This window comes from Equus quagga, chromosome 17 (genome assembly GCF_021613505.1).
Source record: "Equus quagga isolate Etosha38 chromosome 17, UCLA_HA_Equagga_1.0, whole genome shotgun sequence".
Lineage (NCBI taxonomy): Eukaryota > Metazoa > Chordata > Mammalia > Perissodactyla > Equidae > Equus > Equus quagga.
This window is the reverse complement of record NC_060283.1, coordinates 25,247,109-25,272,891: the sequence shown is the minus strand read 5'-3', so window position 1 is coordinate 25,272,891 and position 25,783 is coordinate 25,247,109. Positions and strand designations below refer to the sequence as shown.

The window sequence follows — 25,783 nt, the reverse complement described above, 5'->3', positions numbered from 1 at the left end:
TGGGTTCCCTGGCCTCCCTTTGCCTACACAGAAGGCCTTTTATCATCTGATCTCTGGCTGCCCAGCTTTCCAGGCCGATCTGCAGGTCCTCACACTGGGCATAGACCCTGCAGTCAAAGAGAACTCGCCTGCAAACTGTGGACCACCAGAGCCCTATCTTGCTCGCCTGAGCAGGGGCTTAGATGAGCTAACAGATCCTGGGTGATTCCCACGGAAACACGTGCTAAATAAGCCCTTGATACACAGAGGAAGCAGCAATGACGTAACATAGAATCTGCGGCTGCTTTCTCTAACAATGGTAGAGGCCACGATTAGTGGATCCAAATCAAACTTCTCAGGTCCTTCCCTCCCTCCCTCCGAGGTCTCCACTGAGCACAGATGAGTCTATACCCCATACTTAATCCACAACAGCTGAACTCTCTAATATTTCATAAAGTTTCCAGATAATGCTGAAGGCTACTGGTTTACAGTCTCTTGATATCCTACAATCCCAAGTCAGCAGGCTTTCAGAGAAGAAGGAGAGCTGGGAAGGCTTCCTGGAAGAGGTGGCAAGGAAAGGATGGAGGGAGGGAGGTGACCAGCCCAACGATGAGCCTTTTCCGGGGTAGCTCCTGCTAGCGATCTCTCCCTCCCCACTCCAGCCACCCACCCTCCATCGCTTCCTGGCTCCTGGGTGGAACAGCATCCTTCTGAGCCTGTGACCACCAGGACTCTCGGTCTTGTGCCTCGAGAAGGGATGGCAGCCTCAGCGAGACCCTGGGCTCAGCCTCGGGGCCCTCTCCCCACGCCGATGCCAGGCCACGAGACCCAGGCCGGGCCCCTGCCAGGCTGACGCATCCCTTGTTGACAGATAAAAGCTTGCAGTTTGTGGCTCCAAAGCCAAGCTGGGCCTTTGTTTCGCTTTGTTTTAACTTAGCAATGCGGGGGGAGTGATGTGGGGGAGAGGGGGGAGCCCAGGCGTGTTCAGGACACGTTCCTGCTGCGTCCTGCATCTTCATGACCCCCAGGCAGCCCTTAATGAAGCTGCCGGAGCCTGTCCCGTCTGCCCGTCTCTCCCCCTGCACCTGTCTTGCCGGGGGAGGGACAGTTCTTCCCAGGACCACCTGCCCAGTCACTCAGCCCTATCACCCTCGGTTCCCATAATGAGCCCCTGAATGGGCCTGCTAATTGTGCCCCAGGGTCACAGCAGGGCTGGGGTGGGAGCCAGGACATCCTCAGAAATACTGGGATTTATTTATGCCCTGGAGCAGAGGGCGGCTCCCTCCATCCCACTGGGCACGGCGCGGTGGGCTCTGGGACTGCCAGCAAGGTCCCGGGAGGGTGCCCCCAGTCTGAGCCCATTAGCTCTTGGCAGCTAGGGGAGGGTGGAAGGGCCAGGGAGGAGGGGCTGTACAACCCCATCAGTTAACAGGAGAGCTGTTTCTTCTCCATGCGACGGTCCTTAGTCATCCTCTCTCTCTCTCTGCCCCTCCCATCAGTCTCTGGCCTTTCCTGCAGATGGCGCAGCAGCCAGCGTCTCTGGTGCCCTCCCCAGCAGTATCGGCGTGAGACGGACGCCACCACGATGCTCCACTGAGCAGGAAGGAGAATGGGGGCCTCTGGGAGCCCAAGCCCCCTGTCACCAGCGGGCACTGCCCTGCGCTTGCTCCCGCGTCCTATCTGGGAGGTTCCTGAAGGAGGTAAGGACAAGGGGTCCCCATCTGTGGGAGCCCACTTCCCACCTTATCTTCACTCCTCACCTACCCACGTGCAAAGGGCACGGGATCACCCTTCCCATGCTACAGAGGAGGACAGCGAGCTGGGCCACAGCACTTTATGTCACCACACATCGCTGCCTTGTTCGTGGAGAGAGGGAAAAAGAAAGCATGGAGCATTCTATCAGGGGTGTCTGCTAAGGAAGGCTCCCTCACCTGCACGAGGGGGGCCGCAGCGCACCTCCGGGCAAGCACCCACAGCCTGAGCCTGGGCACTTGGTGCCAAAAGGACCTGGAAGCCCTCATGGTTTAAGGGACCCATCCCTGAAGGTGGAGCCTGGCCTGCCCACCCTGACGCCACCGTGCCGTCCGCGTGAACGAGTGAGTGAACGACACGAGCCCCGTAACTCCTCCACCAGGCGGCCAGTGTCCTCGTCCTCACCAGCCAAGGATGGCACTGAGGCTCAGAGAGGCCAAGAGGCTGGTCTACAGCCCCAGAGCTGAACCGGGCCGATGGAGGACCGGAAGCCACGATTTTGTCTGCAGCCCAATTGCCCGGAGCCACATCATCGAGTCCAGCCTGCAGTAGGGCAAATCTGGGGTGTCCGTCCTCCCCAGGACGCATCGGAATGGCTCTCAGGCCACTGGCCGGCTGGAGCAAAGACCTCTGGGGTTTCAAAGGCCACAAGAAGAGCCAGCGCTCCCGGGACGTGGTTCAAGACCAGAGACTGTCTTCGTGCTGAAGGTGGCGATGGGACAATGATGTCCCGACACCTTCCAGACCTTGAACTCACTGTGGATCCACCCTGCAGTCTTACGCACCCGGGACGCCCGTCCGAGGATATTCTGCCTCTGAGAGAGGCAGTAATAAAAAGCTACACGACCGGAACAGAGATGTTTCCACACTGGCCACCCGCAGCTCAGCAAGGAAGACGAAAGCTGAGAACGCGTCACTGGAGCTGAGCGGAGGGGCCGACCCCACAGCCAACCGCAGCTTTCCTCCGGAACACGAGGCTATTAATTCAGACTTTATAACCCACGGGGTTGCGGTGGAATCTGGGAAAACGGCACCCCAGCTCTTTGTCATTCTTCCCTGCTCAATCCATGTAAATATACTCTAACGCAGAACCACAGAACCGGTCTGCGGGAGGTCGGAGCGCACAGCCATTAGCATTTTGATGGGTTTTCCCAGCACATGGAACAAGACAGCTTTAAAATTCAGAGTGTGGAGATTAACCCTTCCAGTCATGCTTTGCCCTCCCCAGCTCGAGGTGGCCAAGAACTTTCTACCCCTTTACTGACCTCGATTAGGAAGGAAGGTCAGGAACTCAGAAAGCTCAGTCTTAATGTCCTACAGAGAAGAGACAACGCTGATTTTCTAGGCTGGGTGAGTCCAGCTCTCCAAACAATTAAATGGCAGAATCAGGGACGTGGGAGGGGAAAAGGCTGTGCGGGGCGTGGGGGTCAGGAGCATCTCTGACTCAACAGAATGACACTTTAGGTCCGGGAGAGGAGACCGCCGGTTCCCAACAGCGAGGTTCACCTGCAACTGACAAAGGGCCCTCCTCTTGATGTCCACGCCCACGTCCACACCCCCAGAAGCATCACCGAGGAAAATCGCTCTGCGCTGCCTATTACACACGTGGGAGAGAAGGATCAGAAGTCAGTTCCGCTCCACAAATCCCTGCTCTCAGGAAACTCAGTGTAGACGGGGAGAGAACCAGGGAAATGAACGATTACAGTGAAACACAGTGGGCGACAGAGGCAAGGGTGGCCTCCCTGAGACCCCAGGGAGACAGGCACCTCAAACCAAGCCGGGTTTATGAGCAGGTCACACCCTTCGGGGGGGTGCCTGGTCCTCCCTCAAAACTCTCTTTTGAAAGTGAATGTTATGTAATATTAAGTGTAGACGGCGAGAGGCACAGAGTTTTCTAGCGTCTGATCAGAAAGAACATATAGATGCTGTTAAGAAAAATGACCCAAAACTTGGAAATCGGGCAAAGGCCAGCCTTTTCCACATCATATGGGAGCATTGCATAGCAGATCCACCCAAGGATTCTTCAATCATCTAGGGGATTCTAGAAGAACTTTGACTCATGTGAAGTTACATGTGATCTTCTAGATTTTTTTTCTTTTTTGGTCTCATAGAAAAGATAACCCCAAAGGTTATGATTTTACTGTCAGTTTCTTATCAACCCAGCGATCTTTTTTTTTTTTAGGAAGATTAGCCCTGAGCTAACTACTGCCAATCCTCCTCTTTTTGCTGAGGAAGACTGGCCCTGAGCTAACATGCGTGCCCATCTTCCTCTACTTTATATGTGGGATGCCTGCCACAGCACGGTGTACCAAGCGGTGCCATGTCCGCACCCGGGATCGGAACCAGCGAATCCCAGGCTGCCAAAGCGGAACATGCGCACTTAACCGCTGAGCCACCAGGCCGGCCTAAACCCAGCCATCTTATTCCAGGCTTCTTTCTTCAAGGCCTGTGTAACACCCGAGCCTCCGCCAGGCTCGAGTGGAATTCACACGGGTCTCTCTAGCTCTTCTCCATTCTTTTTTTTTTGAGGAAGATTAGCCCTGAGCTAACATCCGCCACCAATCCTCCTCTTTTTGCTGAGGAAGACTGGCCCTGAGCTAACATCCATGCCCATCTTCCTCTACTTTATACGTGGGATGCCTACTATAGCATGGCTTTTGCCAAGCGGTGCCATGTCTGCACCTGGCACCTGAACCGGTGAACCCCGGGCCACCGAGAAGTGGAACGTGCGAACTTAACCGCTGTGCCACCGGGCCGGCCCCTCTTCTCCATTCTTGAGCCTCCCATCACAGCAGGACAGGAGGCTCGCGCGTGCTGGGCAAAGACCACAGAACACCTCTCTAGCTGCTCCGATGGCATCGCCTTCAAGCCAGACCTCCTGCCATCCTCCAAAGCCAGCCTGCCGTGACGCGCTTGCACTGTCCCCTCTCTGCCCGTGCTGGCACCACGGAACCCGCTTATCACCTAGATCATAAGGCAAAGAGCAGCCTGGCTTCAGCAGAGAGGAGGCACAGGGTGATGGGTCCAAGCTAGGGGAACCTAAGGACCTGAACTCTGCCGCTAAATCACTGCGTGGCCTTAGGCAAGTCACCGAGCCTCTCTGGGCCACATCACCTCGCCTTTAAAATGGGGGGGAGGGGACCCATCGTGCTCTGACACTGCAGGGTCTCACACCCACACCTACGGATTCCCAATAAAGCTCTTCCTATGGCAGGTCACCACGGGCTAGGTCCGTGCAGAAATTAGGCTTCACGGCAAGAACACCACGTGATCTGGAAAACCAAACTGGGGCGGGGGGGGGGGGGGGGAATGCAAAGGGAGGCGGGTGGGGAGTGGGAAGAAACGCTCCACCTGACAGGCTCTGGAGACAAAGCACCACCTGTGGGCTCATTCGGGTCAGCGTTTATTTATTCATGTTTTGGTCAAATTTATTTTCCCAGGTCTCCAGGCACCTGCAGACTCAGGCAGGATTATTCGGGCAAATACTATGTCTCAAAACCTTCCCGAAAGAAAGCCCCATTTTCCCTGATTTAACAATAAACATCCATCCAGCCTTTACCGATGGCCGTGAGGCAGGTGGGAGAGAGAACAATCCAGAAATGCCAGCCAGGAAGCGAGTGTCGATATTGAAAGACGCGTCTGGAGGTGATTAATTACGATCAAGGGACAATAAGAGCATGGGAGGGCCCTCTCATAAAAAGGGAAAACGAGTCTGCTGAGGACGAGGATTCCAGCAGACATGCCTGCGTCTGAGTCCTGGGTGACTCGCCGCCCCTTTCAGGGTCTCAGTTTCATTATTTAGCACCTGACAGCCTGCAATTCTCAAAGTGGGTGTCCCAGGGGTTCCTTGGGAGACAGCAATGTGGAGGGGGAAACTGGGGGGGGGGGGGCAGCCCCCCGAGCCTGCGTCAACAGCTCCATTTGGAGCTACTTAATATTTGGGGGCCGTGTGTGGAACTTTCTGCAAGTCCTACGACTACAAGCAAGTTAAATGTCCTCGGACCAAACCATCCCAGACGGTCCAGCACATGGAATGCCCACGATGGCACCTTGGTTAGGAAACCCCAAGGAAGGCTGGTGGCCAAGTGGGTTTCATCCAATGGCATCATGGCAGTGCATGCACAGCGTCACTTGGGGACGGAATGGCCCTCACTCTGAGGCGGGGCTCTCCACGCCAGGTAGCAAGCCCACACTCCCAGCAAAAGGGTCTGGCAAGATGCATCGTGAACAGCTGGCAAGCTGGAACGCTCACACGGTCCCAGGACTCGACCTCTCAGTCCCCACGGCAACCTTGCGCAACAGGTGTTGATCTCTCCATTTTGCAGATGGCGAACCCGAGCATCAGAGAAGGTAGGTAACTGGCCCAAGGCCACACAGCCCTTCAGCCAGAATTTAACCCCAGCACCCTGACTCTTGATTGCTGCCTGGAATATACGGCCCCAGAATACCACGCCTGAGGGGACTGGGGATCGACCGGCCCCTCTGCTCCATCTTTCAGTGGGTGCCAAGGCCCAGAGAGGGTCAGCGACTCGCCCAAGCTTCATTAAGAGCTTGCAGCAGAGGAGGGCTAAAACTCAGACTCCAATCTTAGACTCCTACGTCTTCCCACGCGACCTTGGCACCAAGGGACCACTCAGGACAGCACGGTTTGGCGGTCAGAGCTTGGCTGAAGCGCAGACACTGCCGGCCGCAGAGCCAACTGTGCCATGGACACGCTGCGGCGCTCAGGCTCACCGGCTCCCGTCTCACCCTCGCTGGAATGCGATGCCAGTCCCACTGAATGTGCGGGGCTGTCGCGAGGATTCCGTAGGACAGTGTACGCCACGCGGCGCGGGCTCAGTAAGTTCTCACTCGCTTAGGGCTAGAACCTGGGGACACAAGGTGAACGGGACCCTCCTGGGGGATTTGGGGCAGGACACACAGGCCCTTTGTCCTCATTTCCACCCCCTCCCCCACTGGCAGTGGCAAACTGACCACCGCCCCCGTCTCTCTAGTCCCCTCTGCCGGGGACATCGGGGGGCAGTAAGAGGAATGAGACCAAGGGAGACGCTGTGATGGGTCTCTCTCTAAGGTCAAGCAAGAAGCATCCTCTTGAACTTTCTATTCTCTCCTGACCTCGTGTTAATTTCTAGCTCAAACTAGAATGATGTCTCTTCGGGACCAGGAAAGGGCTGAAAAGTAGTTTCAGGCTGGCACACGGTCTGCCTAAGGAGATCAAATCCACGCGTTTGCAGAGTCAGGGCATTTAAGATGCAGACACAACCTCATCTCACAGCATCTGAGATCTGGCAGGAGAAAGTGATGATCTGTCTAAATGTAAAGTGGCAGCTTTGCCTGTTGCGAGGGAGGAAACGGAGGCCCAGAGGGGTTGAGTGGTTTGGCCTATGCCACACAGCCACAGAGTCGGTTGGTAAAAGAGACAGAGAGGGAACCAGGTTTCTCTGCCGGCACTCGGGGGTGCGAGAGACAGAGATGGAGAGAGGGAGGGAGCGAGACCGTGAGGAGAAGTGTACACACGACTGAGCATGTGCAGCTGAGCGAGCACGAGCCTCTGAGGTCGAAGGGAAAACATCGGGGCCATTTTGAGTTCCACCTGCCCCTGACTCGGGTGTGAGAAGATGAGGGTGACCAAGTGTGAGGATGAGTGAGCAAGAGGGATGTGAGCGGTGAGGAGTGAATGAGAGGAAATCCGAGAGCTGGAGAGAGAGAGAGCGCGAGCCAACAAGAGGAGGAAACACATTTGGGCCATTTTCAAATTCCCACAGTTGACTAAATCAAAACAGATTGTTCTGAGACAAAGCGCCCGTTTCAAACCACATCCTTTATCCCAGCGTCAACCCCAAATGGCCCACCTGATGCCCCCTCATGACCAATAAAACAGCAACAGGAACTGTCACAGTCACACGGTGGGTTCTCGAGCAGCAATGCCAAGCCAGGCGTGACCACGGCCCACTGCCCGCGTGAGGCCACTGAGGCTGCAGAGGGGGTCACGGAGGCCCACACCTCCCTGCCCAAGTGGTTTCTGGGACGAGGAAGCCTGGGGCGCAGCAGGATCATCCAGCAGGCTTCCCGTGGAAGCGCCGTGCTCCTGAGAACTGAGCCCCTGAGCTGCGCGCAGGCTGGAGCAGGCAGGCCCGAGTCAGGGAGGGAAGCTGGCATGTTCCTGTGTCCAGCTGCCCGCAAGGCAGGGCAGACACCCGCCTGTGCCCGAGCGCCTGGCGTCAGGACCAGGCTATCAGCCGCTGGGGGCCGTGGTCACCACTGTGCTGGCGCCTGGCGCTGGCTGGCCAGAGGAAGGCCTTGCCCTTCCATGCAAGCCGGGCCCTGGCACCCAGGACAGGCAGGGAGGCGGGCATGCCAGGGCCCCAGAGCACGGGCTTCCCATCTCCCATCTCCCGGATGCAGGCGGCCGCAGCTCAGGAACCACCAAGGCGCCCCTCTCAACAGGCATGAGGCCGTGGGGAGTGGACAGATGTCACTGTGCCAAGCATCCACGGCCACAGGCCTGCTGTGTATGTTCTAACCATGGTCTTGTCCTAACCCCAAACAACCCTCTGATGTGGGTATACTCATCTCGCCTTATAAATGGGTAAACTGAGGCTCGGGGAGACTATGTAACTCACCCAGGTCACCGAGATGGTGAATCCAGGCACAGCTGGATTGAAGCCCAGCGTGACCAGGAGACCTCTGCTCCTTCCAGGTCACCCGTCACTCACCGCAACACCCTCCTCGCTGACTGGGGTGGGGGCCCGAGGGCAGTGTTTAGTTAGGGGTTCCAAACCCCAAGAACCCTGGAGCAGAAACGGAGAGGCAGACACCCCGCCCAGAGGCTGCAGGCACCGGTCACTTCCAGGCCCCTCTCGCCACCCAGAGGCCCAGACTGTCCCACTTGTCAAGGAAAGCTGGAATCCAGAGCTTTATGCTTCATCTCTCGCTTCTTCAACCAGTGAGAATCCTCCTTATGTTTTGTTTTAATGGAATTTTAAACATTGAAATATAACATATACACGGAAAAGTACAAAGATCTGAAGCGCACAGCTCAGGGGCTATCCACGAACTGAGCTCACCCACAAAACCACCAACCAGGATCAGAGAGTGACCCAGGCAGCACCCAGGGCCTGGCGCCCCCTCCCCGCACCCCCACCTTCCGCCCAAAGGCCATCATTGTGGTGACTTCCAACACAGGGCGTCACGCTGCTGACTTCGAACCTGACATAAACAGAGTCCCACTGCGTGTGCCCTTCCACATCTGGCATCTTTGCTGCACACTGGGATGCGGAGCGTCCCCCGGGCGGGGGGCAGTGGGAGCTCTTCATCCACCCTGTGCCGCGTGGCTTTCCACTGCGCGACTACATCCATTTCATCCCTCTATGTATGGACACTCGCAATGCTCCCAGGTATTGCCTGTCACGGATAACGACGCTATGAGCAATCTCAGACGTGCCTTTTGGGGCATGTACGCCTTTCTGTCGGGTATATACCTAGGAGTGGCCTCGTGGGCTCATGCAGTAAGCGTATGTTCAACTTTAGTTACATTTCCCAGTATTTTAACGTGGGGTCCCTTTCATGTTTTCAACAAACGCCGTCTGCAGCTTGGATGCGGCCCACAGGCCACCAGGGTGCATCTCTGGCCTGTGCGTTTTGTCCGTTTCAGCCACTGGCCAGACTGCCTTCCTCGGGTGCATACTGGCGCCCCACAAACGCATGTAATATTATGGGGAACATTCTCATACCCCCTATACTGATGCTAGCACTCTCCTGTCCTCCAACCACAGCAGACATCAATAGTCGATCTTGGCTCTTGGCGTGTTTCTGCTGAGCCCAAATCAAAGCCTCACCCTCCCTTCAGTGGGGCTCAAGCAGACCCTACCAATCGATCAGAGTCAGCATTTGAGATGAAAGGTGTTGGGCATCCAGCCACCACATCCCGCTGCTGGTCAGTGGCTCAGTCTTCCGACACTCAGGATGGTTACAGAGCAACCTAGAAAGGATCACACCCAGGCCTGGCCCCATTCTTCAGCTTATTTGATTCTGATTCCCACACCAACTCTGCGAAGCTGGCTGCGAAGATGATTTCTCTCTTCCCTGGTGTGTTCTTGTTTGTTTGGTCTGGGGTTTTGCCCTAGGTGTTATGGATGGCAAGCCCAGAGAGGGCTAGTGCTTCGCCCAAGGTCACACAGCAAGGCTATGCCAAAGCTGGAACTTGAACCACCTCCCCATTTCTACTCCAGGGCACTTTCTCTCCACTCCAGGGCGCCTCTCAATTAGGAGCCCTGGACAGACCAGGAACATGATGATAACCTCATTCATCTGAGACCAACCGCATCTGTTTCACTTCTTCCCCGCTAAGCAGTAAACAGGGGAGACAGCGCCCAGGCTGGCTGCAGGCTGGGATCTCAGCTCAGCGACAAGGCCGCAGCCAAGAGTGGGCGAGGCTTCCTTCCCAGGCTGATCCTGGGCTAGGAGGAAGAGATTTCCCCCGGCAGCTGAGATTGGTGATGCGACACGGCTGAAATGTGCCCTTTTCCCACACGATGATGCCCACATGCCGCGGAGGGAGGGGCTCCGCCGCGGGGCTGTCTCCAGCAGCAGCCCAGCCGCTCTGTGGTCCTCCAGCCTTCTCTCTTCATTACCATTTGCAGAAAGACCCACAGTGCACTTTGCTGCGATCTCATTTTCTCCCTTCAACCGGGCCAGATGGATCCTTCTAGTCCCTCTCTCCTCACTCATGCTAGAAATTTTTTTAAAAGCTCAAAACTACTAAAAGTTCCCTAACATCTGCAAGTCTGCCTTTTGAGGCCATTTTTACCAAAATGTGCCTGAAACTGGGTCCTCAATTGTGTCACCATGGCATTTCCTCCCTCGGGGACAGCTTTCCCTTCACCTCCCAAGCCTTTCCTTCTGCGGGGCATGGGGGCTTCCGGGAACGGCAGAGGAGGAATCCGGAGCACCGTCCGCGTGCGGGGAGGGAAGGCACCGGGTGCATCGTCCACATGCTGGGAGGGAGGCACCCGGTGAATGGTCCACGTGCGGGGAGGGGAGGCACCCAGCGCATCGTCTGCGTGGGGGGAGGGAAGGCAGGACTCCACAAACGGCTGTGGCGTTCAGGAAACTTCCGGCGACGCCCAGAGGTGGCAGAACTGATGTGAGGGGAAAAAGGGCCCCAGGGCCACTCAGAATGTGGAGAATCTCTAGTCCTGAGGACGTCTTCCCATGAGGTGCACTCACCCCCTCCCCAAACTTCTGGGGACTCGCTGTTGACGGCACCCGGTGGCCACCGTGGAGGGCCCCCCAGCTCTGCTCAGCACAGTCAACACGGAGGGAAAAGGAAGCAGTCCGAGGTCACACAAACCAGAAAGGGACGGGGCCAGAACCCACCCACGATGGATGGCCTGACCCCAGGCGCAGCTCTAACCACTGCACCACATGGCTCTCTTCCCATGACCCACTGCACTGGCCTAATCCTATTGGTCCTCATCCAGAAGATGCCATTATCCACTGCCTTCACTGTCGCACTTATTTCTGACACAGCCCTCAGTCCCACCTTCAGGCACAGGTGGTTCAGGGCCCAGCAGGGCCCAGACGTGTGGACGCACATATGCATCAGCTCCTGAACTCTTTTGGGGGGAAAAAGTGCTACTTCTGTTCACAGCATCCTGTTAACTGACAAGAGAGACAAGCACACAGGTGTGATGACGGAGACGATCCCCACCCCCACAGGAGGGTCTGAAGGACAGTGTTTCCTGAGGAACCTCCGCCTGCCAAGACAGTCAGTGTTGGGGGAATCTGGCGGCACCAGAGCAGGAGGCCTGGGAGCCCGGCCACGCCCTGTCGGGAAGGGTGCCCCGTAACAGGCGTTTGGATGGCAGGAGAGGGGGTGAGCTGGGCGCCGAGAGGCGGTCTCCTCATCCGCGTCTGCGTGGTAGCAGAACAAGGCTGCGTCACCTGCACGAGGGCCCGGGCAAGACCAGGGGTCCTCAGAGGGAGGGACAGTGGGGGCCCGAGGCCAGGGACACGCTTGGAAGATGAGAGGAGTGGGGTCAGGGACCCGGGAGAGAGTCACTCGTGGTGGGTATGGCTCAGGGGCTTTAAGGACCTGGAAAAGTCTACACTGGCAGTGTCGGGCTGGATGGTTAGACCCTCGGAACGTACCACCTCGGCCTCAAATCCTCAGGAAAAGTCTAGCACACACAACGGAAGAGAGAAAGAACGAATGAACGAATGAATGAAGGACTGACCACACGAAGCATCACCAGGAGCTCCTCTCTGCATCCAGCAGAACTCGCAGGCCACATTCCCAGAGGACGGGAAGGGCCAGGCCCTGTGACGGCTCAGACAAACCCTGCTTCTCACGGCCCCTCCGCCTCCACTGACTGGGTGATGGATGGAATTCCACAGTCTCGGCGCCTCGGGTCTCCCTTCCGTAAAACGCAGATTAAAAGCTCAGCCCGATCGGATTGTGGGTCATCGAATGAGACCCCGGCTGTGGGTCCGGTGCGCACGTGGAAAAACTCTGCTGTGCTCCTGGAGAGAAAGGGAAGGGAAGAGAGCCCCGTGGCAGGTCGCTCCTCGCCCAGCGCCCGGCGAGGCGCATCATCCGCCTGTGCTGTCCTTTTTTCCAGATGAGGAAACTGAGGCTCAGTGAGGATCAGTAACTCGCAAAGCTCAGGCAGTTGAGGGGCGGCAGAGGCTGTTTGGCACTCAGACCTGTGGGATTCCGAAGCCGGATTCTTCCTGCCTCCAGCCGGCATCCACATGCCGCTCAGATCCACAGCTGCCTCCTTCTCGACGCGTGGTTCCCTTTAATCCCGTACCATTCTCACCGGCAGACATGCATGGACTCAGGCACACAATTTCATTTCAATATTCTATTATCATTAGGATTGTTTTGCCAAAAAGATTCTGTCGGTGAGATCTTCTCCCTTTGCATGCACACACACAAGCACACGCGTGCACCTCTCAGGCAGCTGTGAATTGTGAACAGACCTTTGTGAGTGGTCGGGCTACTGAGAAACAAAAATTGCCCATTATCTAAATTAGTGACATAGCAACCACTTTTTAAAGAGAATATTTTCATTTGAGCTCATTGTGCCGCAAAGCATCAGACACTTTCTTCGAACCACTGGGAGAAGGAAAAATTATCAAATGAAAGGAAGGAAATGCTTTGCCTATCGTCCCAGCTATTGAAAATAACGCTGATGGGTTTTCCTCTCGCGCTTTTAATTTATTTAAACAACACCCCCACTTCCATCCACAGCCGCGCCTCGGCTTCCTGAGAGCTTTTCTCCAGGGGACTCGAGGCTGCTCAGATTTCCTGCTGGAGAGTCCGGGGGCGACTCTAAAGTTAGGAGACCTGGAGACCCCAGAGTGGGGATGCGATGTCACAAGTCCACTCAGGTCAAAGCAGAACTAGGCTCTAGGCTGTGACTCTGGACTCCTAGCCCAGTGCTCGCCCCTGCTCTTCAGCTGGAGAACAGTGGGGACGGCCATTCACGGGTTGGGTCCAGGCTTCGGTCCAGCTCTCTTGGCAGCCCCACTGGCTCCCCCAATTCCGTGGTAACACCACGTTCCCAGGCCTCCTGGGGCCCATCAGGCTCTGAGTCCGGCCCCCGTGTCCCCATTTCGTCTCTGGGCTCAGAAGAGGGAAGGCCCCGGGCAAGCCCCCTGTGGCCCCAGCTCCAGACCCCTGCAGCACCAAAGCCCCACGACCTTCTGTTTGCCTTGCTCTGCAGCCGGCTTCCCCAGCAAGAAGCTGCTGGAAAGGAAAATAAAACAACAACAAAGGCCCTTTGATCCACCGATGGACACACTTGTCCAACCCTGGCAGGGGCGGGGGTGACCCTCTGCCATGACCTGCTGGCCTCCCTCTCACACGGCCCGGGCTCCTGGACCCCGTGAGATGAAAGGGTCAGATGACACTGTGTGGACCGAGCAGGGATGGACAGAGGGCAGGAAGAGGGCCAAGCAACTATGGGAGACAGGAGACGGCCAGGGACCCAGCTGGCCGCCCCACCACAGGGGTCTCCACGGACCGTCTGCCTGGTGGAACGTCGAGAAAGGGGCGTGTGCGAGAAAAGCACTCAGGTCACCAGCTGGGAATTGGGAGGAGCAGCGTGGCTGTGCCCTGTGGAATACTAGGCACCTGTCACAAAGGACGCAGTAAGTAGCAAGCGCGTGAGCTGTGTCTTGCCTGTATCCCGTGGTCCACCCTGGAGACCCCACAGCTTCAGGGGACACTTCTGTTCACTCTGGTGGCCTCGGCTCAAGAACCCCCTTCAGTCTCTTGGCCCGAGGGCAGGCTGGAAGCTTCCGGAAGCTGACGTCCCCAGGAGCAACCCTCCACCAATGGGGGATGGAAGATTCTGAGGGATGCCCCCCACACTCACAGGGAGGGCCCCCAGTGGAGGGAGCCCCCTTGCCCACAGTGCAGGCTCTCATAGGCTCTCCTCCCTCTGCATCCCTCACCTCTGGGGCCAACCTCACAGATAAACTATTTACACCCAAATCCTTGCTCAGGGTCTGCTTTTGGAGACACCCAACAGAAAAAAGCAGAGTGTGCGCGCGAATACAGAACAAGTGAAAAGATGCGAGGCGCAGCGTACCAGGGATGGAAGGTAACAGAGATGTAAAGATGAAGGGCGCGATGCTCACAGAGGGCTCGTCCACCGAGAGCGCCGCTCCAGAGACACGAGAAGCTGGCCACCGTGGTCGTCTCCACGCAGGGCGCGGGGTTAAGACCCAGAGTGCATTTCCATTGAAGACGCCTTTGTTCTATTTCCATATTCTCTCACTGCGTTTACCCTCGTTATTTTTGTCTTAGGTGTTTCACCAGCAAAACCTCACTATTTTCAAAGAGTTTCTGAGAACTCCTGGGAAATCAAATAGATCAACTATGGAGGGGGAGAAAACTCTGGAATGGATAACCCCTCTCACTTCCTGGGACCTTCTCACTGCATTCTCGCCCCGTTGTGGCCTCGGCCCGGGTGCAGGACACAGGCCCCAATTCTCTCAAAGGTTTGGCAGCTGCCACTGAGCAAGGGGGGAAGGGCTGGAGGGAGCAAAGGGCCAGGGGAGAGGCCTCTGAGAGCCCTGGATCCTGATTTCCTCCCTATCCTGGCTGTTAAGACACAAACTGGCTCCAACAGGGATGACCCTGCTGTCCTGCCAAGGAGCCTAGCCAGGAAACAGACCACCGAATGCCTGAGGGTGGGCTCGGGGTTCAGACCCCGAGTTGGCATTTCTACATCTGTTTACCAGCTGTGTGACTTTCGGGAAGTGACTTAACCTCTCTGTGCCCCAGCTTCCTTAGCCATAAAATGAGAATAATCATACTACTGCGTTAGAAGGTGTGATGAGCTGAACTCTGTCCCCAGAATTCATGCGTTGAAGCCCTAGCCCCCAGGACCTCAGACTGGGACGGTATTTGGAGACGGGGTCTTTCAGGAGGTGACCAAATTAAATGAGGCCATTAGGATGGGCCCTAATCCAGTCTGACTGATGTCCTTATAAGAGGAGACTGGACACCCCGGGGACACCAGGGCCACACGTGCACAGAGGGAAGACCACGTGAGGACAGGAGAAGGCGGCCATCTCCAGACCAAGGAGAGGGACCTCAGAAGCCAACCCCGCCCACACCTTGGTCGTGAACTTCTAGCCTCCGAAATGAAGAAAATAAATTTGACATGAACTAATCTATTTAATCCTCCCAACAACCCAATAAATTAGGTATTATTTTTAGTCCCATTTCATGGATGAGAAAATGAGGCTCAGAGAGGCTGAGTGACTTGCCCAAGGCTGCAGAGCTGGGCAGTGGTAGGGCCGGGACTGTAAACCTTCCATCCGGTGAGGTCAGACGGGCAGGCGCCCGGCACACAGCGAGTAATCGGTACACACTCGCTGTGCTCGCTGCCGAGACAGCCTGAAGGAGACCGGCCCGCAGAGGAGAAAAGGGAGGCGGGCATCTGGGAGGGCTGTGCCAGGCGCCCGGGAGGCAGGGGTGAGCGAAGACAGACGGGGCCCCTGCCCTCTGGCGCTTACACTAGATGAGGGGAGAAGGACGCTAAAGAATGACACAGACAAGGCAACAAGCTCCCAACTGTGACAAGATCCCATGAAAGAGGGGATTGTGGAGCAGCTGGAGCCAATGGGTGGGCAACGTGGCCCACTCGGAAGTCAAGGAGGGCTTCCCGGAGGAGGTGGCACAGGGGCTGGGGTTCAAAGGATGAGGAGGAGTCGCGAGCTAGAGAGGGAGGGAAAAGCATCGCAGGGGAGGGGGGAGAGGATGCAGATCGACCGTCTATGGGGGGGGCAAGAGAAGGCAGAAGACGGCAGGTGGGCCGGGGCAGAGAGAGGCAGGCTTGGGGACGGGGGCCAAGGCTGCGGGGAAGACTCTGAACACAACTGAGAATCCGCTGAAGGGCTTCGAGCCGGGAGGCTAACAGGATCACATTACACGACAGACGTTTCCCCAACCAAGTGCATGAGTGGAACTGGGGTGAATCGAATTCGATTTTCAAGGCAGGAGGGGGCACCAGGAACCTGAGAGTTAATCTGTCTGCACATTGAATGAGGAGCCCGCAGTCCAGCTGGCATTTTCTGAGATCAGGGATGTCCCGGGCAAGACGCACCTGCTCGGGAGCAACCCCGGAGAAGCACTGACCTCCCTTCCGTGTGCCAGAAGTGGGGCGAGTGTCCCTGCCGGCCGTGCCCCTCTGTCCCACGAGCCGTGGGGATGCCCGACACTGTGGACGTGGCTCTCCCCACCGGGCCACCCCACGGCCTGTTTCCCGTGGCGGCCACCGCCCTCCAGGCCCTGCTCCCCAGCTTCTTGTCATCCTCCCAGCTTCAACTTGTACTTCACTCCATGTGGGGCCTGCGTGGCCATGCCCCTAGATGGAAGGGCTTTTCCGGAGTTTTCCATGGTGCCCCGGGGCTCCCCACCGGCTTTGTTCCCATAATATCCCCAGTGCCCCCATGTAAGAGAGGCTTCTTGGCAGAGGCCTTGGTGCACACAAGGAAGGATGTGATCCCAGAGAAGCTGTGACTAGGAATTCATTCATTCATTCATTCATTCACCATGTGCCTATCGAGCGTCCTTCAGCCCCCAGCACTGAGAACACCCTGCGGGGTCCAAGAAGAACAAAACAGACAGGTCTCTGCCCTCATCGCACGGAGGGAAACAAATAATAAATAAAGTAATCAGCAGAGCAGAGAATTAGAATTAGAATCTAGAATTAGAATAATTCTAACACTCATTGAATAGAGCCACATTCAGCCCTAAGAGGCACATTTCTGCATTTTCATCTTATTTCATCTTCATAAAACCCTAGGAGGTGAAACGGTGACACACAGACGTGAAGTAATTTGTCAAAGGCCACGGCACGCAGCTGAACTGGGACGTGAACCCAGGGCCACACGTTCAGAGGCCACAGCCCCTCGATGGGGCGACGCCTCCTCTGCTCCACGGCATGGGGACGAGGCTGTGGATCTGAACCCCGGGCGTCCACAGCGGAGCCCCAAACCCTGCTGGGCCCCACGGGGTGGGTTCTGGAGCCCAGAAGCACCTGCGGATCCTTCCAGGCCCCTCCTCGGGCAGAGACGTCCAGACGCTGTCCCCGGGGAGAGGTGCCCAAGGCGCAAAAGTCACAGTGATCTCCGGCGCTAAAGGTGAATCCAGGACAAGCAGCACGAACATTCACCTCAACCCCATCTTGTCCACCTGAGAGGACGGGGACGCAGGCAGCTCCAGGAGCCAAGTGGAGGCAACGCACGTGGCGCCTTTTGCGCAGTCATTTCCAATCACGTTTCTGGAAAACACCCCATCTGCATCTGGTTATGGTCCATGGACGTCGATGTTCCTGGGGCCCAGACTGAACACCCAGCAGCCTTCCAGGCCTGGCGGGAGGGGGTAGACACGGGTCACAGCATCTGACAGCGCCGAGCTGTGGGCAGCGTGTCTGTCGCAGACGGTCACTCCTCGGACGCTCACAACCAGGCCACGAGGCGGGTCTAAGTGCCCGCTTCACTGATAAGAAAACTGAAGCGTACAGAGATCAATTCAACCCCTTCCTAGACAGTGGGACGAACTTGGGCAAACGACTTCACCCCCCTGGGTTGGGTTTTTTGGTTGTAAAATGGGGAAATAATAGTGCCCACCTGGTATGGGTTGAATTGCGTCCCCCAAAAAGATATGCGGAAGTTCCAGCCCCCGGTACCTGTGAATGTGACCTTATGTGCAAATCAGGTCTTTGCAGACGTGATCAAGTTCAGACGAGGTCGTTAAGCCCCAATCCAGTGAGAGGACGGATGGCACAGGAAGACCCGCATGTGACGACCGAGGAAGACACGGGAGTGATGTGTCCACAAGCCAAGGACACCGAGCCTGCCAGCAGCCACCAGCAGCTGCTAGGAAGGAGCACGGAGGACCCTCCCTGGGACCTGCCAACACCAGGACTTTAGCCTCCAGAACTGTGAGAGGACAAACGTCTGCTGTTTTACGCCCCCACTTAGTGGCGCTTTGTTAGGCAGCCCGAGGGGACCAGGACTCCGCCTCAGGGGGCTCCAGAGCTGGTCCCAGGCCCTGCCCAGGCGTTTCAGGTGGGAGGGGCCGCAAAGCCGAGGTCAGGGGACAGGCGGAATGGGGTGCGTTTGAGGCCCCACGGCGCCCGACTCCCGGCCCCACCAGCCTGCATGCCAGCCGGCAGCCAGCATGCCTCCCAGGCATCCTGGTGGCCACAGTGGAAGTCGCTCTCTTCACTGCCCCCAAGAACAAGTGTCCAGTATGCGTAGGGGGACGATGGGCCACCTCAGAACCCGTCTTGGGGAGCCATCCTCTCCCAGAGGCCCCTCCCCTCCTGTGTCCAGCCCACTAGCCCTTCCTGGGGCTCCTTTGAAGGGGACGGTTAACCCCCATTACTCCGGGCATTTAGGTTTTGGCGGCAGAAGCACCTCCCTGCCCCGGGGGCTGAAACCCCACACCGAGCAGTGGCCTGGCCTGCCTGGCTGCAGGGAGCCGGGAATGTCAGGCTCCAGGTGGTGGCGGGGCGGCTCCTGGGGGGGCTGGGGCACACTTGGCCAGCGAGCGCACAGCCATCTGGCCCAGCCAGAGAGGCAGCCACGTGGGAGGGAGCCCCGTGCCGCGGTACCCCAGGCCCCGTGCCCACCATAGTAATTAGACATGAAAAGACAGGCGCGAATCCAAGGGCCAGGGCTCCAAGCTCTTCTCCCCTTTCAAACGGAAGCCACATCAGCTCACCACCAGAGCTCGGCCTGGGGCCGCGGGGAGGGGGCCCGGCGACCCTCCATCCAAGAGGCGAGGCACGGGCGGCCGTGCTGGGCAGCTTCTGGCCTCTCCTCAGGCACTGGTCCCTCGCCAGGCACCTCCTCCTCCGACTCAAGTGGGAGAGGAGACATGTGCAAACACGTTGACACCCACGACGTACCAGGAACTTGACCACCTTACAGCTTCCCCACACCCTTCCCATTTTGCAGGGGAGAAAACTGAGGCTCAGAGAGAGGCATGAGGGCTGGCAGAGGAGGCAGGATCGGAAGCTCGGTCTGACCATCCCACTGTCCTCCGAGCAGCGGGCAGGGTGGCCTCATCGGGCCCTCCTCCCCCCTCCCAAGCCCACAAGAGGCCAAAGGGTCAGCGCGGGGCTGCGTGGGTGGGACAGAACCCACAGGGAACCTTGTCATCATCTGGGGACACCCCAGAGCTTGAACGCACAGCAGTCCCCAAAGTGGCACGTGGGGCCCAAATTCCTATGGCTTCCACTACGAAAACCTAAAACCGTGGCTCCCTCACCTCACGCCCCTTCGCTCCTTCCTCAGCTTCCAGATGGTTCCTGCAGCCTCTCGTCTGCAGCCCCTTCGGCCCCCACCCCATGCACCCACAAGACGAACACAGGCGCTCCATACCATGAGGGGTCAGGAGGAGGAGACAGGAGCAGAAGGAGGTTCTGGAAGCTCCTGGAAGAAGTTCTGGGAGCAGTAAATTTCAGCAAGCAAAGGAGGCCATGGGAGCACCGGGCGGAAGGTAGGGGCCCGGCTTAGCGCCCTTGCTGTGTATCCACCAGCCAGTCCCTTGGCTTCTCTGAACCCCGCCTTCCTCCAGTGTATGACGGGCACTACATGATCCGCCGGGACATCATTTCCGCGCACACAGTCTGTAATCTGTGAAGAGCCATGCGCGTCAGGGACTATGGGGGAAAGCAGCCTTCCATGGTGCCAGGTCTACGCTAGACGCTTTAAATGCATCACCTCGATTAATCCTCAGAGAACTCTACGCAGGAAACGCAAACGCAGGAGTCAGCACTCAGCAAATACCCACGGGCTGCCTCACCCTCCCAGCCTCCCCAGAGGGCAGTGCGGCCCGCGTGGTGGTTTTGAGGATGCTGCTGGAGCTGAAGTGATGCGTGTCGCCTCCCGGCCGAGGCTGCGGATGGTGAGCCTGTCTTCTCCACCTCCTTCCCCTTCTGCAGTCACTGCAGAAGCGACATGGTCAGAAGATGCAGCTACAGAGGCAGTGGCATCACCATCAGCCTGGGGCCCTGAGTAACCGCGTGGAGCAGAGACCACGTTACACAAGTGACGGGAGCGAGCACCAAACCGGCTGGGTTAAGCCTCTGAGGGCCTGGGGCCGTCCGCTGTGGCAGCGGGCTCACAGCTCAGCAGTATCATTGTCGCTCCTATTCTGATTTTCACAGAGAAGGAAACCAAGGCCACAGAGCCCTAAGTGGCAGAAACAAGATGCAAGTTCAGACTGTGACTCCGACACGCATCCTCTTTCAGGGACAGCCTTTTGTTGCTTAATAAGATCATTCCTCTCCTTTTAGCGGCCTTGTCCCAAAAAACTCCTGGCCCTCACTGTCCCCAGGATAAGCGAGTGACTGATGCAGGATGAGAAGAGAGAAGCCCACACGGCACGCTGAGCCTGGACAAGGACCCAAAGCCGGGAGGAGAGGCTGGAGCGCAGCTCAGGGATGTCCTTCCTGGGCCCTCGGGCTCACAGGAGGTCTCGATACAAGAGGAGCTATGACATAGTGGACCAGAGTACAGGACGGGCATCAGGTCAGCCCAGGGTCAAACCCTCGTCCCACCGCTTTCTCTCTCGATTTCTCCCAGCCTTCCTCTCTATTCTGTAAAATGGGGACAACATCTGAACCCGCCTTGAGGGTGGCGGCGAGATGAAGCATTGCTGGCTGCTGGCGGAGGATGGTACGCTCTCCCAAAACGCGTGTCGCCGTGAAGACGGTGCCTGGGTGGCTGCAAGGACCAGCCTCGCCGGAGGGAGCCGAGGCAGAGGAGCCGCCAGAGGAGGCCGCCCGGCCAGGACGCGGACAAAGCCAAGACCGCAGAGCTGGCCCGGCCCACGCCCCTGCTACAGACCCAGGGGCAGGGCACAGAGGGAAGCAGGGCGGCCGGACGCAAGGCGACGTCGCAGAGGAGCCAGGTCATTTATTTGAAAGTGCAAAGTGTCTTCTAGGGGCACGGCCTTTCATTTGGGTGAATCTGGGGGTTGTTTATCAGCTTAAACTTATTATCCGCACATATGGCCTCCGTGCTACGGCTAAGGGTGGAAGGGAGAGGATGTGCGAGCACCGGCTGATGAAATCTCGTCCCTTACGTGCCAGAAAGCAGGATATTTTCAGTGACGTCAAACTGGGCTTCCTGCCACGGGGACGGGCGATCAAGAGAACACGTACAAGACCGTAATTCAGGAGCCCCTCACCGGGGCAGGGAAAGGAAGACAAAAAAACCAAAAGGGCAGTTCATTTTATTTACCCTTGCCTTTCATCCCAAATGCCAGGACACACACACATGCACGGTGCCCCAGAATATCGGAGCTGGAAAGGATGGAAGTTGATCCCTCCCATTTCACAGTGACAGTAATAGTAATAACGACATTGATGGTAGTGAATATTTGCGGAGCATTTACCACCTGCCGGGCCTGGCGTTTACCTCGCTGACTATTCACAACCAACTGATGGGGCATTATTAGTCCCATTTTACAGATCAGGAAACTGAGGCGCCAGAAGCCGAGTGGCCTAAGATCACGCAGCTAATAAGTAGGAGAAAGCCAACACTCGAACCCATGCAGCCTAAGCACCACACGATGCTGCCTGGAGAGAAATAAGGAAACTGAGGCTCAGAGAGGGGCGGGGATTCACTGAGGTCACACAGCTCCACTGGGAACAGAATCAGGGCTAGAACCCATGTCCCCCAACCCCTGGGCCAGCGCCCACTCCAGCCCGTTGCCTCTCAGTACAGACACAACGCACACGACCAGGGAACATGTTTTTGCTCATCTCCGGGTCGTTTCATTCACTAATTAACCAGCCGTGTTGGGCTCAGACAAGGTGCAAGGCTTGGATCTTAAGAAAACAAGGGCTGAAATGAAAGACCTGCTCTGCCAGCTGCAAACACTGGGGGCTCAGCATCTCACGCTCTCTTTAAAAAGCGCTTCATTCTCTGCCTGCCTCTCCCGACACAGACCGGAGCGCTGACACGGGGCCAGGGTGCCAGCCCGCGAGGCAGGAGGAGCCCAGGCTGGTGGCTTTGCTCCAGGGCAGGGAGCTGCGAAATAACAACCAGCCGATCATCTGCTCGGGAGACCCGAGCGCGGTTTCCAAGGCCGCCTCCCTTTGCTGTATCCCAGCCGAGCACGAACAAATGTTCCTGATTTTCTTTCCCAGCGGCTGATGAAACAGCCCGGGAGAGCAGCCTTCTGCAAGAGGGGTCCCTCAAAGGGACAGCCCAGCCACCATTTGCCCTTCCCGGGGACGGGGAGAGACTGAGGGCTGGACAGGCAGACGGAGAAAGCCTGCCATGGGCCAGCTGGCAGACAGATCTGGGGCTCCCAGCAGGAACCGGTCCCCCACATCACCTTCTGTACCCCAGAACCGCCATCTGATGGTTTGCTGTGGGGGGCGGGGCAGGGCCGGACAGCCCAGAGAGGGGCCCCCCGGAGGCAGAGCAGGGCGGCCTAGCACCCTAAAAGGTTAGACCCTCTTGACTTTAAGTTCCAAGGCCCCTCAGAATCTTCCGGGCCAACACCCGGCTTTGACAGACCAGGAAAGCGGATTCAAGAAGGGAAGTGACTCGCCAAGGCCACACTGATGGACTGGATCTCCAATCTGCTGTTTCCTCCTGCCCCAACCTCCTCCCACAAAACCCTGGTAATCCTTTGCCCCGACACCTCCTCCCCAGCCTGTCCCTGAGCACCCTGCCCCCCGTCCCACCCCCCACCCCCCAGACCATGAAAACCTCATTCAGGAACTCAGGGAGCTAATTCCAGGCTGTTGTGGGTTTTTTACAGGAGGAGGGGGAATTTCCTGGATCAACCCACAGTGTCCTAACCCCAACTCCTGATGGACTTCTGCTTCTAGAAAGCGGCCTGGAAGTCTCATCGAGAGACTGCCCTTTCGGCCTGGAGCTGGGAAAAGACGCCCCGACTATCGGTTGTGTGAATGGATTTGGGGACAGTGGGGAAACAAGCAGACGGAGTGTTCACCATGTGAAATGTTGCTGAATCAGAGATCCTGGAGCTCGCCTGGGAGCAGTCTGAGGCCACATACACACACACGAAACGCCAAGTCCAAACAGGGCCATCAGCAGCCCTCGGGGCCTGGATCCCCTCTTCTCTTCTGGGCAGGTTGGTGTGGGTGGGGGGCAGAGCAGAGGGGTCCCACACAGGAGCTGCCAGCCCTCTGGGGGCCCCGTGCCCACACCCAGGTTCCAAGGGCCGGGCTGTTCTGGGCAGGCTTCCCTCCGCACAAAAACAAGAGTCACTCAAAACAAAACAAAACAAAAAACTCCTTTTGTTTTCTGGCCCCGTGGAATGTGTTGAAGACATATCCAGAGACACGAGTTCCTCCACCCTTTCCTCTCCCCTCCTCCTCTTCTATTCAAAATAAAAATCCTGCCGGCCTTTCTTTATGGCAACTTTTGTCCAGGAGCATTCTGATAGCATCCAACAAAAACATTTGGTGGGCTGCGTTGAAAGCAAGCAGCTCAGCTCTCTTTCAGGGACCACCTCGTCTCCATCACCTTTGCAGGGGACTGGGGATGCAGGAGGGGGCTGCCCAAGGAGCACCGGCGGCCAAAAGAAAGAGGAAAACTTCCCTGCGCTATGAGGCCGCTCACATCCTGTGATTTGCTCGTTTGCAAAGGGTGTGGGGAGGAGGGAGGGAATTAGAGAAAGAGGAGGCAACAGTCCCCTCAGTGTCCCTTCAATGTCGCACAGCCCCACTGTGACAATGATGCTCCTCATAGACGCCAGCAGCCGTCGGCACAGACACACAGACGCCCCGAGGTCAGGCAACAGGGCGCACAGCAGGTTTCCACCAGTAACTGTGAAATGACCAGATGGCTGTGGCCTGTGGACCCCAGACCCGGGGGAAGGGGGTCTTGTTGACTGCTGAGAAATTCACCATTTGAGCCTGGGACGCTAAAGTCTTCAAGGGGGCCCCATCGCCCCACCCGGTGCCTCCCTGTTCACTTGCACCCAGAGAGAGGATGGATAAGAAGGGATACGCCCCAAGATCCCCGTCCCGCCCACCCCAGGTATCGACCTGGCCAGATCCACGGAACAAAGGTGCAACTTCTACAAAAAGGGTGCACCCCGCGGTTTGGGTTCCAGACTCCAAAGGAACCTCAAAAAGTTAATTCTCCCATGCACCCACTCCACACCAATTCGCCCTTAATGTAAAGACTCTCGTTTTTGTCTGTCTGGGGGTGAAATTCTCACGCACCCAAGCCCCCTGCCAGGCCCCCAGACGAACCGCCTCCCGCGAGCCGAGCTCTCCAGCGCGCTGCGCGGGGACCCCGGGGGGACCCCACCTCACAGCCGGACGCTGTCCCCGAGCCCGGGGACGGCGGGGCCCCTCAGGCGGGCGCCCCTGCGTGGGGAGGGGTGGGGCTCCGGGGCCGCGGGTCCCGGGTTTCGCGGCGTTTGTCTCGCAGGAACCAGGACTCGCCTTCCTGTCGGTGAGAGGGCCGGGGAGGGGCGCCCCCTGGCGGCAGCCGACTACCTCGATCGAGCCGGGACCCCAAACCCGCGCGAGCCCACCGCGGCCGGCCGGCCCTCCCCGCGGACTCCCACTGCTCCCCCTAAATCTGGACGTGCCCGAGGGTCGGACCCACCGAGCACCCCACGGAGTCTCCGTTTCCCCCAACCGCGCACACCGCGCACGGAATAAGGGGGGGGGGGGGGGGGGGGGGCCGGAGCAAAGCGCGGCGCCGCCGCCCCGCCCGCTGCCTGGGACCCCGAAGGCTGCCGGCGCTCGGTGCCCCCGCTGGGCCCCGCCATCCTCCGGGCCCGGATCCCCGCTCGGAACCCCGAGTCCCTACCTGCCCTCCTAGAGAGCGGCGTGGCGCGCACCCCTCCCTCCGCGCGCAGCCCTCGCCGAGCCCCCGAACCTGGCCGCCACACCTGCCAGCCCCCCTCCCCGCCAGTGTGCCGGCGGCCCCCACTCACCACCCAGGGCGCAGACCTGCGCTGCACCTGTGCGCTAGGAAGCCCCCAGCCCTCTGCCGATTCCGGGCCGGGATCGGGGGCGAGCACGTCCCCTCGGCCCCTCCCCACGCTAGTTTAAGTAGAACTTGGCTCCGGGGCTTCCCCGGGCCGGTCCTGGGATGCCCCCATTCCACCTCTCCTCCCCACCGTGCTCAGCAGTCGCCCGGAGCGAGCGCGCGCGCGGGGTCCCCAAGTCCCGGGGGCGCAGCGGTGGGGCGCACGGAGGTGCGGAGCCCCCTACCTTCCAGCGGCAGCGGCCGGACCCCGTGCCAACTCCCGCCGGCGGCCGCGGGGGAAACTTTCCCCGGGCGAGGGGCGCGCTCGCTCGCAACTTGCCCGGCGCCCGCTGCCTTCCCGGCGGTGGCGGCCGCGGCGTGTGCGGGGCGCGGCGGGCGCGGGGCGGCGGCGGCAGCGGGGCTCGCTCGGGGCCGGGGCCGGGACTCGGCTGTGGATCGCTCGGTGCTGTGTCCGCCCCGCAGCCTGGAGCCCCCGAGACGCCGGCGGCAGCTGCACCGCCCGCCCGCCGGCCCCACCTCC

The 25,783-nt window shown here is 58.3% G+C and overlaps 1 protein-coding gene across 3 annotated transcripts in view; it reads right to left on the bottom strand.

Moving 5' to 3' along the window:
- TSPAN18 (tetraspanin 18) overlaps window positions 1-25,783 on the bottom strand; it is a 168,224-nt gene that overhangs the window by 141,745 nt on the left and 696 nt on the right. For 2 of the 3 annotated variants that reach the window (XM_046643866.1, XM_046643868.1), the window contains exon 1: window positions 25,488-25,750. The exons of the other annotated variant lie outside the window; for it this stretch is intronic. The gene's annotated coding sequence lies outside the window, so the exon portion shown is untranslated. Of the gene's footprint in view, window positions 1-25,487; window positions 25,751-25,783 lie in introns of those variants that run through there. 3 annotated transcript variants of the gene reach the window in all.